This window comes from Papio anubis, chromosome 16 (assembly GCF_008728515.1).
Source record: "Papio anubis isolate 15944 chromosome 16, Panubis1.0, whole genome shotgun sequence".
Taxonomy (NCBI): domain Eukaryota; kingdom Metazoa; phylum Chordata; class Mammalia; order Primates; family Cercopithecidae; genus Papio; species Papio anubis.
The window spans coordinates 21,566,694-21,579,257 of record NC_044991.1 but is presented as its reverse complement, the minus strand read 5'-3'; positions in this window follow the sequence as shown (position 1 = coordinate 21,579,257).

The following is a 12,564-nucleotide window of genomic DNA, read 5'->3' as shown; positions in this document are numbered from 1 at the left end:
GAGGCAGTGAGGGAGTGCCTGGCAGGACCAGGGTGGGCAGGGGTAGGACAGGAGACAAGGACTCCCCTGGAAGCCAAATAACCTATGGGCAAAGCTTTTTTTTTTTTTTTTGAGACGGAGTTTTGCTCATCACCCAGGCTGGAGTACGGTGGTGCAATCTCTGCTCACTGCAACCTCCGCCTCTCAGGTTCAAGCGGTTCTCCTGCCTCAGCCTCCCGGAGTAGCTGGAATTACAGGCACCCGCCACCACACCCAGCTAATTTTTGTATTTTTAGTAGAGATGGGGTTTCACCACGTTGGCCAGGATGGTCTGAAACTCTTGACCTCAGGTGATCCACCCGCCTCGGCCTCCCAAAGTGCTGGGATTACAGGCGTGAGTCACTGAGCCTGGCGAGCAAAGATTCTAACCTGACCGGCACACATAGACTGCTGGGGCTTTGAGTCCCAGTCCCAGATTCTCAGGAGACAGCTAGGCCAGGTGAAGTCTCCCTCGTCTAGCCAGTTTTTGCTAGGATAGGGTTCTCTGAGAAAAGAGGGCACAGGCCAGTCCAGCTAAAGAATATTACCACCACAGACGTGGCTCTCGGTGGGATGCATTTGACCACTTGCCTGGGAATCCCTACGTGCGCTGTTAAACTGCAGGTTCCTGGGCCCCACCGCAGACCTACCACATCAGAATCCTTGGAAGCATTGCCTCAACACAGAGTCCACGCCCTTCACTTCACCACTGTCCCCTCCCTGGTAACTTCTGCCTCCACCCTGCAGCCAGCCCCAACGCTGTTGCGGCTGTTGCAACATAATGGCACCTTTTTTTTTTTCTTTTTGAGACAGAGTCTCGCTCTGTTGCCAGGCTGGAGTACAGTGGTGCAATGTCAACTCACTGCAACCTCTGCCTCCTGGGTTCAAGCGATTCTCCTGCCTCAGCCTCCTGACTAGCTGGGACTACAGGTGCCCGCCACCACGCCCAACTAATTTTTGTATTTTTAGTAGAGACAGGGTTTCACCGTGTTGACAGGCTGGTCTCGATCTCTTGACCTGGTGATCTGCCCACCTCGCGCTCCCAAAGTGCTGGGATTACAGGTGCGAGCCACTGCGCCCGGCCCGGGATGGCTCCTTTAAAGGTGAGCTTCGCTTGACTGTTTCTCTTCACCGGGCTTTCCTTCTCTCTCCCAGAAGCTCTTTCCTTCCATGAAGGAAAATATTTTTAATGGCAGGAAATGGCTGGTAGAAAACAAACGGGGTGGCCTTGCTGGTGAATTTCTTAGGGACAAATTATGCTGCAACAGAAAAATAAATAAATGCAGCCAGAATGTGCAACTGTCCTACCTAAAAAACCACTTTGGGATTATGGGACAATGAAGCCAGGATGAGACCCTCACACTCATTTGAGTGGACTCTGGGGACCACTGACCTTGCCCTGTGTTCTCCGGAACCTGAGAAACACAGACATTGGAGAATCCACCCGGGAGCCAGCACCACGGCAGCACCAGCCCCATCCTTTGTCAGGCAGTCAAAGGCTCTTCTTCCCATGAAGGGGAATAGGGCTGGACAAGGGTGACCTTGTCTCCAGGCTTGGAAGTCACATGACCATCTTCTTTCCCCTCTGGGCCATGCGTGCCTGAGACTGCAGACAGTCTCTGGGACTCAGAGAACTGGGAAGCTTTTGTTCCTCTGTGGCGAGGTCGGGTCCCGATGGGGGATTGTTTTTGCTCAGCTGAAAGGGACACTTTAGGGATAGAATATTTCAACCTCAAGAAGCAGCAACATTTGCTTGTAGCTGGAAGTCTTCACTTCTGGTCTCCAGCTGTTGTCTGGAGCCACCAGGCCTCCGCTGAATGGGCCTAAGCCCAGCAACTGGGGGCGGGCAGTGCCTGCCGGGCTGAACATGAACCAGTCTGTGCAGGACGCCCATCTCCAGGACAGCCCATCTGCAAAGACACCCTGTCCCCTCCCGGTGGTGGCTGCTGGGCTTTGGAATAAACCTGTTAGCTCTGGGTGACTGAGCTGGGAAAAGGGGCTCCACAAGAAGTGTTTTAGGGGGAAAGTAGACCCAAGCTTGAGCTTCAGAGTAACCCCTCTGGGAGAAACACCAGCCACTCGGAAATAGCCAGGGCTTTTGCAATAGCGAAGCTGCAGATCCCGTTTATTTCACTCTTAAAAGCATTGTCTCTGTTCAAATGAGGTCACTGAACTCTTAAAAACTTCACTGAGGGTCACGCTTCTTTGCATATTGATCACGTGAATGTTTAGTGGACTTGCCTTATTTGCTGGTACCAAAGATAAAGATTAAGGGCCCTCAAGGGGTATTCAGACCTCAAATTCAGCCAAATACAGGGGCAGCTTTTCCTGGGTCTGAGTGAGCTGAGGAAAGCACTTTTGAATGTGCAAGGACAATAAGATTAGTAATCACTACCATCTCTGCAGTACCTATTGTGTACCAGACGCTGTGCTAAGTGACCAATAGACATTACCAAATTAATCTTTGCAGCAACCCAACAAGGAAACCGAGGGTCAGAGAAGGGGTTCAGCTAGGGGCCGCCAAGGTTTGGACTCAGCCTGGGACCGCTGGCTCCAAAGCTGTGGGTCCTCATTCCTGTTGAGCTGCAGGCCCTTCCAACACAGGCAGTGGGTGGGCCCCCAAATAGCTCATCTTCAAGGATGTGGCCTTCAGACAGCCCAGGGAAAGTGTGGGTCGATTTGCCTGGGTCAAGGAAGGATCAAACCTACACTTTTTTTTTTTTTTTTTTTTTTTTTTACCTATTTGTTGACACAAACCCCTTTGAGAACCAGGGGTTGGATGGAGCCTCTCCCCCCAAAAAAGACCCCATCTGCCAGACTGCAGAGGTTCAGAGACCCCCTGCCCCCTGAAACCCTTCCATGGACCTCAGGTTTAGAATCTCTCCATTAAGCCATGAGTGTGATTATCTGAAAGTTAAAATGAGGCCAAAAGGGATAACAGTAACAGTAATAATAATACGAATAACAGGATACATTTTACTGACCACCTATTGTCAGGCACTTATGCCAGGGGTTGACAAACATTTTCTGTAAAAGGCTAAATACTAAATGTTTTAGACTTTGCAGGCCATACAGTCTCAGATCCTTTGACCAGAACCACAGGCCAGTCACTGGGACCCTCAGTGACCCCAGCAAGCTCTGGAGCCATCTGGGCAGCTCCACGAGGAGCGGGGGATGAGGGGCCACCAAGCCCCCCTTGTTATTAGCCACGGACAATATGTAAACAAATGGGCACGGTTGTGTTCCCATAAAACTTCACGGATCCCAAACCCTGAAGTTTATATAACATTCACATGTCACAAAATGCTACAAAATGCTTTTCTTTTGATTTTTCCCCCCAAATTAAAAAGTGTAAAAACCGGCCAGGCATGATGTCTCACCCCTGTAATTTCAGCACTTTGGGAGGCTGAGATGGGTGGATCACTTGAGGTCAGGAGTTTGAGACTAGCCTGGCCAACGTGGTGAAACCCTGTCTCTGCTGAAAATACAAAAATTAGCCAGGTGTGGTAGCATGTGCCTGTAATCCCAGCTCCTCAGGTGTCTGAGGCAGGAGAATCGCTTGAACCGGGTAGGTAGAGGTTGCCGTGAGCCGAGATTGTGCTGTTGCACTCCAGCCAGGGAGACAGAACAAGACTCTGTCTGAAAAAAAAAAAAAAAAAAGCACAGGAGTCAGGATTTGAGCCCACTCCCAAGCCTGTTTGCTTTCCTAAGAGACAAGGCATGTAAATTGTGGAAGAAGAAAAGGTGACAGTGAAGCAGGAAGGAAGGCCCAGGAGCAAGGGCAGTCCCCTGGGCCCTGGGAATATCAGGCAGAGAGGCTCCAACCTCCCACAGTCTTTGCTGAATGGTTTGCACTGTAGGGGAGGGCGGCTGGTTTCCTGAGCCATCCCTCCAACCCCCTGCAAGCGGCTCCAAGGACAGAGGCTCCAGATCCAGGACAGCTGGTGGCCTTCACATTGTTTTGCGTCTCCCAGGTTCTCTTAATTATAACCAATTTGCCACCCTCAGCAATTCCTTGTTCCCCTTTGCTAATACCCATGAGTTGGAACCATCAGCCGAACTCCCAGCCAAACGCGGCTAAAATCACTTCCCTTTCCCATGTAGGGAGCCCTCCAGTCTCTTAGAAACTCGCCTCTCTTCTCAGTCCTGTGAGACGGGTGAGGCCTGCCCTTCTGTGCGCTGACTTACTGGGCTGGAATCTGCCCCCCAAATCTCTTACGAAAGCGAGAGACAGAATCTGCTCAACTTTCTCTAGCTCCTCCCTGCGCCCCGCGTCCCCCCACCTCTCCTGCTGACTCTTGGGGCTCTGGCATACTGCCTGCCAAGGACAACCTTTCCTTTTTTTCTCTCTCTAAAGACAGGGTCTCACTCTGTCGCCCAGGCTGGAGAGCAGTGACACCGTCACAGGGTAAACTCCAAAACTGGGATTCAGCCTGGGAGGCCACATGGGTTCCTGGCTTTAAGCAGGAAGGAACTCAAGAGTGAGCTGACAGTAAAGTGAAAGCAAGTCTATTAAGAAAGTAAAGGAATAAAGGAAGGATACTCCGTAGGCAGAGCAGCGGCGTGGCTGCTTGACTGAGTAGACTTATGGTTATTTCTTGATTATATACTAAACAAGGGATGGATGATTCATGAGTTTTCCGGGAAAGGGGTGGGGAGTTCCCGGAACTGAAGTTTCCTTCCCTTTTTAGATCATACAGGGTAACTTCCAGATATTGCCGTGGCATTCATAAACTGTCATGGCCCTGGGGGGAGTGTCTTTCCGCATGCTAAAGGATTATAATTAGCATACAATGACCAGTGAGGACAACCAGAGGTCACTTTCATTGCCATGTTGGTTTTGGCGGGTTTTGTCCAGCTTCTTTACTGCATCTCATTTGATCAGCGGGGTCTTTGTGACCTGTATCTTGTGAAACCAGTCCTGCCGACGTCCTATCTCATCCTGTGACTAAGAATGTCTGACTTCCTTAGAATGCAGCCCAGCTGGTCTCAGCCTCATTTTACTCAGTAGCCCCTATTCAAGATGGAGTCGCTCTGGTTCCATTGCCTCTGACAGCACAATCATAGCTCACTGCAGCCTCACTCTCCTGGGTTTGAACAATCCTTCCATCTCAGCTTCCTGAGTAGCTAGGACCACAGGCGTGAGCTGCCATGTCCAGCTGATCAAAAAAAAAAAAAAAAAATTCTTGTAGAGACAGGGTCTCACTATATTGCTCCGGCTGGTCTTGAACTCCTGGGCTCTCGTCTTGGCCTCCCAAAGTGCTGAGATTACGGGCATGAGCCACCATGCCTGGCTCCTTTATAACCTCCATTTATTCATCTAGAAAATAGATAGAGGCTGGGCGCAGTGGCTCACACCTGTAATCCCAGCACTTTGGGAAGCTGAGGCGGGCGGATCACCTGAAGTCAGGAATTTGAGACCAGCCTGGCCAACGTGTTGAAACCCCGTCTCTACTAAAGATACAAAAAAATTAGCCTGGCCTGGTGGCGGGCACCTGTAAACCCAGCTACTCCAGAGGCTGAGGCAGGAGAATCGCTTGAACCTGGGAGGCAGGAGGTTGCAGTGAGCTGAGATCGCGCCATTGCACTCTAGCCTGGCTAACAGGGTGAGACTTCATCTCAAAAAAAAAAAAAAAAAAAAAAAAGAAAAGAAAAAAAAAGAAAAAAGAAAATAGATACAGCAGTAGTTTCTCATAGGGTTGTTGTGAAGATTAAATGAAATAAGAAAAGTACAATATTTAACTCAGTGACTGGCCTGTGAGTCCTCAAGAAATTTTAACGATTTTTATCAGTAAACTAAGGGGACCACCAGGAGCAGGGGGGACCTCAGATGTGCCCGCCTTTCAGATTGAGAACCCCATTTATCAAACTCCAAGTTTACAACGCACAAAGTAGGGGCAGTTCCCTCCTTAGAAAATAATTCCTGACTTGGTTCTTTCAAGTACCTGGTTTTCCCCAAGACCTTCAATATGTGACCCCATTTAATAAAAGTATCTACTGACCTTCACTTTCTTAGGGACCTAGCTGTTGGGTGAAAATACCCTTTTTTGCCGACTCCCTGCCTGCGGTGGATTTCCTTATCTGTTGCTTCAGGTAAGGGAACGAATGCAGAATTTGAATGTCCTCATAGTTCCCCCAGTGCTGCAGGTGGACAAATAGGCTAAGGCCCCTGGCCCAGCTGGCAGAGGTAAGGAGCTGCCAGCCCGCCCGGCTCCCGCTGCGGCAAAGCCCCCAGCCGCCGCCTCCTGTCGCCCTCGCCTTTCCTGCAGGAGCCATCCTGGCGCAGGCTTGCTCACCAGCTCCGCCCCGTGGTAAGACCGGAGATCTGCGGAAGAAGGCCCGCCCTGAACCGCGACTGCACTCAAGCCCTTCCATTACAGTTACACGGATTCTTTTGCCCAGCGCGGTGATGTGTGCCTGTAATCCCAGCTACTCTGGAGGCTGAGGGAATGGATGCCTTGAGCCCAGGAGTTCACAATCAGCCTGGGCAAAATAGCGAGAGCCCTATCTCAAAACAAAAAAAGAAAAGAAAAAAGAAAAAAATAATGTCACAGGTTTCCTGAGCCCAGGTCTCACTCTCACCAAGCCCTCTAAAGAACTCATTCTGGCCGGGCACGGTGGCTCACGCCTGTAATCCCAGCACTTTGGGAGGCCGAGACGGGCGGATCACGAGGTCAGAAGATCAAGACCATCCTGGCTAACACGGTGAAACCCCGTCTCTACTAAAACTACAAAAAATTAGCCGGGTGTGGTGGCGGGCGCCTGTAGTCCCAGCTACGTGGGAGCCTGAGGCAGGAGAATGGCATGAACCCGGGAGGCGGAGTTTGTAGTGAGCCGAGATTGCGCCATTGCACTCCAGCCTGGACTAGGAGGAAGACTCCCTCTCAAAAAAAAAAAAAAAAAAAGGACTCATTCCATTAGATAAGTGATCAGATGAATTATTCTACCTCCATACTATGAAATCCTATGTCACCACTGAAATTAATGTGGTGTATAATCTCCAAAGGCAATGAAAAAAAAAAGAACAAATTAATGTAGTGCCTCTACATATACTGTGTCAGAATACCTTACATGAAAAAATCAAGTCAAAGAACAAAGCATAAGTGTAATTTTTTTTTTGCCAAATTTTAAAAAGAGAGAGGGAAATATATGTATGCGTATACAAAGGCACCAGCAAAGTCCTGCAAGGTCTGTGCCTAACTCTTATCGTGGTCACCTTTGGAAAAGAAAGGAAGGAAAAGAGGAGGAAGCCAGGGGCAGTTGCTTATGCCTATAATCCCAGCACTTTGGGAGGCCAAGGTAAGTGGCCTCTTGAGCCCAGGAGTTTGAGACCAGCCTGGGCAACATAGCAAAACCCAGGGTCTACAAAAAATATGAAAATTAGCCAAGCATGGTGGTGCATGCCTGTAGTCCTAGCTACTCAGGAGGCTGAGGGGGGAGGATCACTTGAGCCTGGGAGTTCTAGGCTGCAGTGAATCATGATCCCGCCACTGCAACAGAGTGAAACCTTGTCTCCAAAAAAAAAAAAAAAAACGAAAAGAGGAGGTAAGGACACTTCTATTTTCACATTTTATTTGATATATTTATATGTGGCTTGAATCTCTTGCATTCATGAATTACATGTGCAAGTTTGAAAATAAAGTGCAGGTGGATTACTTAAAAATTTGGAGGCTGGGTGCTATGGCTGACACCTGTAATCCCAGCACTTTGAGAGACCAAGGCAAGTAGATCGCTTGAGGTCAGGGGTTTGAGATCAGCCTGGACAACAGGGCGAAACCCTGTCTCTACTAAAAATACAAAAATTATCTGGGCGTGGTGGCATATGCTTGTAATCCCAGCTACTCGGGAGGCTGAGGCAGGAGAATCACTTGAACCCAGGGAGCAGAGGTTGCAGTGAGCTAAGACAGTGCCACTGCACTCCAGCCTGGGCAACAAGAGCAAAACTCCATCTCAAAAAAAAAAAAAAAAATTTGGAAAGCACGCAAAGCAAAAAGAACAACATAAGTCTCTCTCACTGTCACACTGCTCAGTAGAAGCACTGTCAAAACGCTGGTGCGTGTGTTTCCAGCACACATTAGGACCACTGAGGAACATTGCTTCCCCTGCTTGCTCCCAGGAAGGGGCCTGGCCAATGCCCTGGACTAAACATCTATTCTACTGCCCAGCATCACCCACGCCACTGCCCTGCCCTACACTGAGCCACTCCTGGAGACACCTCCCAGTGCGGGGAGTCTCCCAGAAGCTTCTCCTTCGGGCCAGCAGAATACTCAGCTCCCAAGTCAAAATGTCTTTCTCTTTGTTAACTACAAAATAAACATCTCCAGGCCCCCTGGGCCACTTGCAGTACAAATGTTTATGTCTTTGGAAACAGACAAAAAGAGACAGAAAGACTCTTGCAAGTTCTCCCTGAGCCGACGGTGCCAAGTTGGTAATTAACCCTCAGCAACCAGGGCGTCTGATCTTCTGCCAGCCGGTCTGCAGCAGGTTGTGGGAGTGATTGATTGGGCCTGTGCTAGAACTTGGTGATTGGTGGGCCTTCCAGGCCTTGGAATGCTGTCTGCACAGGACACTGGCTGCCTCTTCAAAACTCTAAATGAGGTACTAGGGACCCACCCCCAAGAAGGCCCCCACACTGCTGCACCCCATTCCAGATGAAGGGCCGTGAGCAGCCCTGGAAATCATCAAACCACTCAGGGGAGTCCCCAGGGCCTGCATGCAGAGCTGGGAGGAGCAAGGCTGCTGAGGGGCAGGCACTCGGTCATTTTGACATTGACATTCACTAGACACCTAGGACCAGGCTCCCCGCTCAACTCTACATACGGTGCCTTATTTCCTTTGACTCTCCCAGCAACCCCATGAGGTAGGTATAGTTCTATTTCTATTTCATAGATGAGGAAATTGAGTCTCGGAGAAATAAAGTCTGTGCTGTCATCACTTAATCCTGGGTGGATAAAGTCTCTTCTTCAGACAGAAGGTGTTCCTTGCCCAAGGTCATCCTGCTGGTAAGTGGGGGCAAAGCTGGACTGAACCTTTTTGCAACTTTGAAGCCACACCTGCCCATCCCCACATATTCATATTGGAAAAGTCTTTCCATAGGGTTATCATCTTCAGGCTTCTACAAACTATGCCAAGCTCAGAGGAGCCGACCTGTGGGGGCTCCATGCAAAGATCACAGTCAGGTCTTCCCTTGGATGTAGCCAGAGAGAGTGAGGGGACAGCTCTCAGCTGCCCTCGGGACCGGAATTCCATCATGAGAGGCTGGGGGATTGCCTTCTTTCCAGTGGGGGAGCTGAGACCCAGAGAGCAGGATTCGTGTTCAAGGTCCCACCATGACTTTGTTTGTTTGTTGTTGTTGTTGTTGTTATTGTTGTTTGAGACACAGTCTTGCTCTGTCACCCAGGCTGGGGTATGCAGTGGCACGATCTCAGCACATTGCAACCTCCACTTCCTGGGTTCAAGTGATTCTCCTGCCTCAGGCTCCCGAGTAGCTGGGATTACAGGCACACACCACCATGCCCAGCTAATTTTTGTATTTTTAGTAGAGACAGGGTTTCACCATGTTGGCCAGGCTGGTCTCAAACTCCTGGCCTCAAGTGATCCACCTGCCTCGGCCTCCCAAAGTGCTGGGATTACAGGTGTGAGCCACCGCATCCAGCCCCCACCATGACTTTGCCTCTGTGGCCAATGTCATGTCCCTGGCTGCATGGAGCTTCCTGAAAACAAGGAGGCTGGTGGCAAGGACCTGCCTTGAAAAATGAGGAGAAAGCCAATCCCCTAGATATGTTCCCTGAGCCCTTGGGCTGGGAGAAGGGCATCGTGTAGCCTCTAAGGGAGACTGCAAAGTCAGAAGTGATTGCTTCCATCTTGTAGCTCCACCATCTGTGTCACAAACAGGCAGGTCAGGGGAGCAAACATGGCAGAGGGACATGGCCTAGGAGTCCTGTACTTCATTTCCCCTCACATTTCACTGGCCGTCACAGGTCACATGGTCTCACCTAGATGCACAGGCCACTGGGAAATGTAGTCTTCCAGTGGGCCAGCAGGTGTGTACAATGAAATTAGCAAATATACAGCTCATCTCTGCCACACTATTCAAAAGCTTGTAGTCATGTCAGGGCCCAGAATGCCTTGAGATTGTTGCTCAGCACATGAGAGCATGAAGCTGGAGAAGTGGGCTGGCCCAGTGTGAGAAACACAGGTAAAACACGGGGTACCGATTTGCAATCTAGCCCCATGTGGTCCAGGTTCCTCACATGCAGCCAGCCATGGCAATAGAGGGACAAAATGATGCCGGAGCAAGAGGCAGAGTCCCCCAGATGAATGTCAAGGGAAACCCAACAGCCCTGAAGACATCAAGGGGAGGCCACACCAGCCAAGATTCCTGGCTCACTTTGCAGAAAAGAGGATGTGAGAGGGCACTGGGGAAGGAAAAGGGAGAACAGAGGAGAGGAGCCAACATGGGGCACAGGGAATTCCAGGGAAACTGGGCCAACCTGGGCAACAGCGTGAGACTCCGTCTCAAAAAACAAAAACAAAAGAAAACAAAAAATCAACACTCCTGAGCTGACCACTACTGCCTATCATCCTCCAGACCCATTTCCTGTGGTCTTGGTCTCCCACCAGGCTGGCAGATAACCATCAGCCACAGCCATGCCTCCTGGGTTCAAGCGATTCTTCTGCCTCAGTCTCCCAAGTAGCTGGGATTACATGCAGCTGCCACCAAGCTGGGCCAATTTTTGTATTTTTAGTAGAGACAGGGTTTCTCCATGTTGGCCAAAGCTGGTCTCAAACTCCTGACCTCAAGCGATCCACCTGCCTTGGCCTCCTAAAGTGCTGGGATTACAGGCATGAACCATCGTGCCCAGCCAAGTGTTTTTTTTTTTTTTTTTTTTTTAGAGACAGGATCTCACTTCGTTACCCAGGCTGGTCTCGAACTCCTGGGCTCAAGTGATCCTTCCTCCTTGGCCTCCCAAAGTGCTGGGATTTCAGGCATGAGCCACTGCGCCCGGCCATCCCAGGAGTGTTTTGCTCCTTAATGTTCTCAGGTGTAAACATTCAGGAAGCAAAAACAAAACAAAACCAAAGGCCGGGCAGAAATCAAGACAGAAAACTACCGAAGAAATTCTGGACTTAAACTCAGCACTTGACCAACTGGACCTATTAGACATCTATGGAAAACTCCACCCATCAGCCACAGAATATACATTCTTTTCATCCGCACATGGAACATATTCCAAGATCAACCACATGCTCGGCCATAGAGCAAGTCTCAATACATTCAAAAAACTAAAAATTATACCAGCCATATTCTTGGACCACAGTAGAATAAAGACAGAAAATACTAAGAAGATTTTGGCCAGGTGCAGTGGCTCACACCTGTAATCCTAGCACTTTGGGAGGCCAAGATAGACAGATCACTTGAGGTCAGGAGTTTGAGACCAGCCTGGCCAACATGGTGAAACCCTGTCTCAACTAAAAATACACACACACAAAAAAAAATCAGCTAAGTATGGTGGCAGGTGCTTGTAATCCCAGCTACTTGGGAGGCTGAGATAGGAGAATCACTTGAACCTGGGAGGTGGAAGTTGCAGTGAGCCGAGATCATGCCACTGCACTCTAGCCTGGGCAACAGAGTGAGACTCTGTCTCAAAAACAAAAAAAATTAATTAAATTAGATTAAGAAGATCTCTCAAAACCACACAATTATATGAAAATTAAATGACTTGCTCCTAAATGATTTTTGGGGTAAACAACAAAATAAAGGCACAAAATCAAAAAAATTCTTTGAAAGAAATGAAAACAGAGATACAAAGTACCAAAATCTCTGGGATGCAGCAAAAGCAGTATTAAGAGGAAAGTTGATAGTGCTAAAACGCCTACCTCAAAAAGTTAGACCTCAAATTAACCATCTAATATCGCACATAGCGGAACTAGAAAAACAAGAACAAACTAACCCAGAAGATAGCAGAAGAAAAGAAATAACTAAAATCAGAGTTAATAACTTAATGAAATTGAGACACAAAAATTCATACAAAGAATCAGCAAAACCAAAAGTTGATTATTTGAAAGGATAAACAGTTCCAGTAAACCGCTAGCTAGATTAACAAAGAAAAAAAAGAGAGATCTAAATAAGCAAAATCAGAAATAACAAAGGTGTCCCTTGTAATAAGTGACCCCACAATACAAGAGAAATACAAAAGATCCTCAGAGACTATTATCAACACCTCTGCACACATAAACTAGAAAATCTAGAGGCAATAGATAAATTCCTGGAAACACACTATCTCCCAAGATTGAATCAGGAAGAAACTGAAAGACTGAACAAATCGATATCATGTTCAGAAATTGAATCAGGGTTCTCTAGAGAAAAGGAACTAGGCCGGGCGCGGTGGCTCACGCCTATAATCCCAGCACTTTGGGAGGCCAAGGCGGGCGGATCATGAGGTCAGGAGATCAAGACCATCCTGGCTGACACAATAAAACCGTGTCTCTACTAAAAATACAAAAAATAGCCAGGCATGGTAGTGGGCGCCTGTAGTCCCAGCT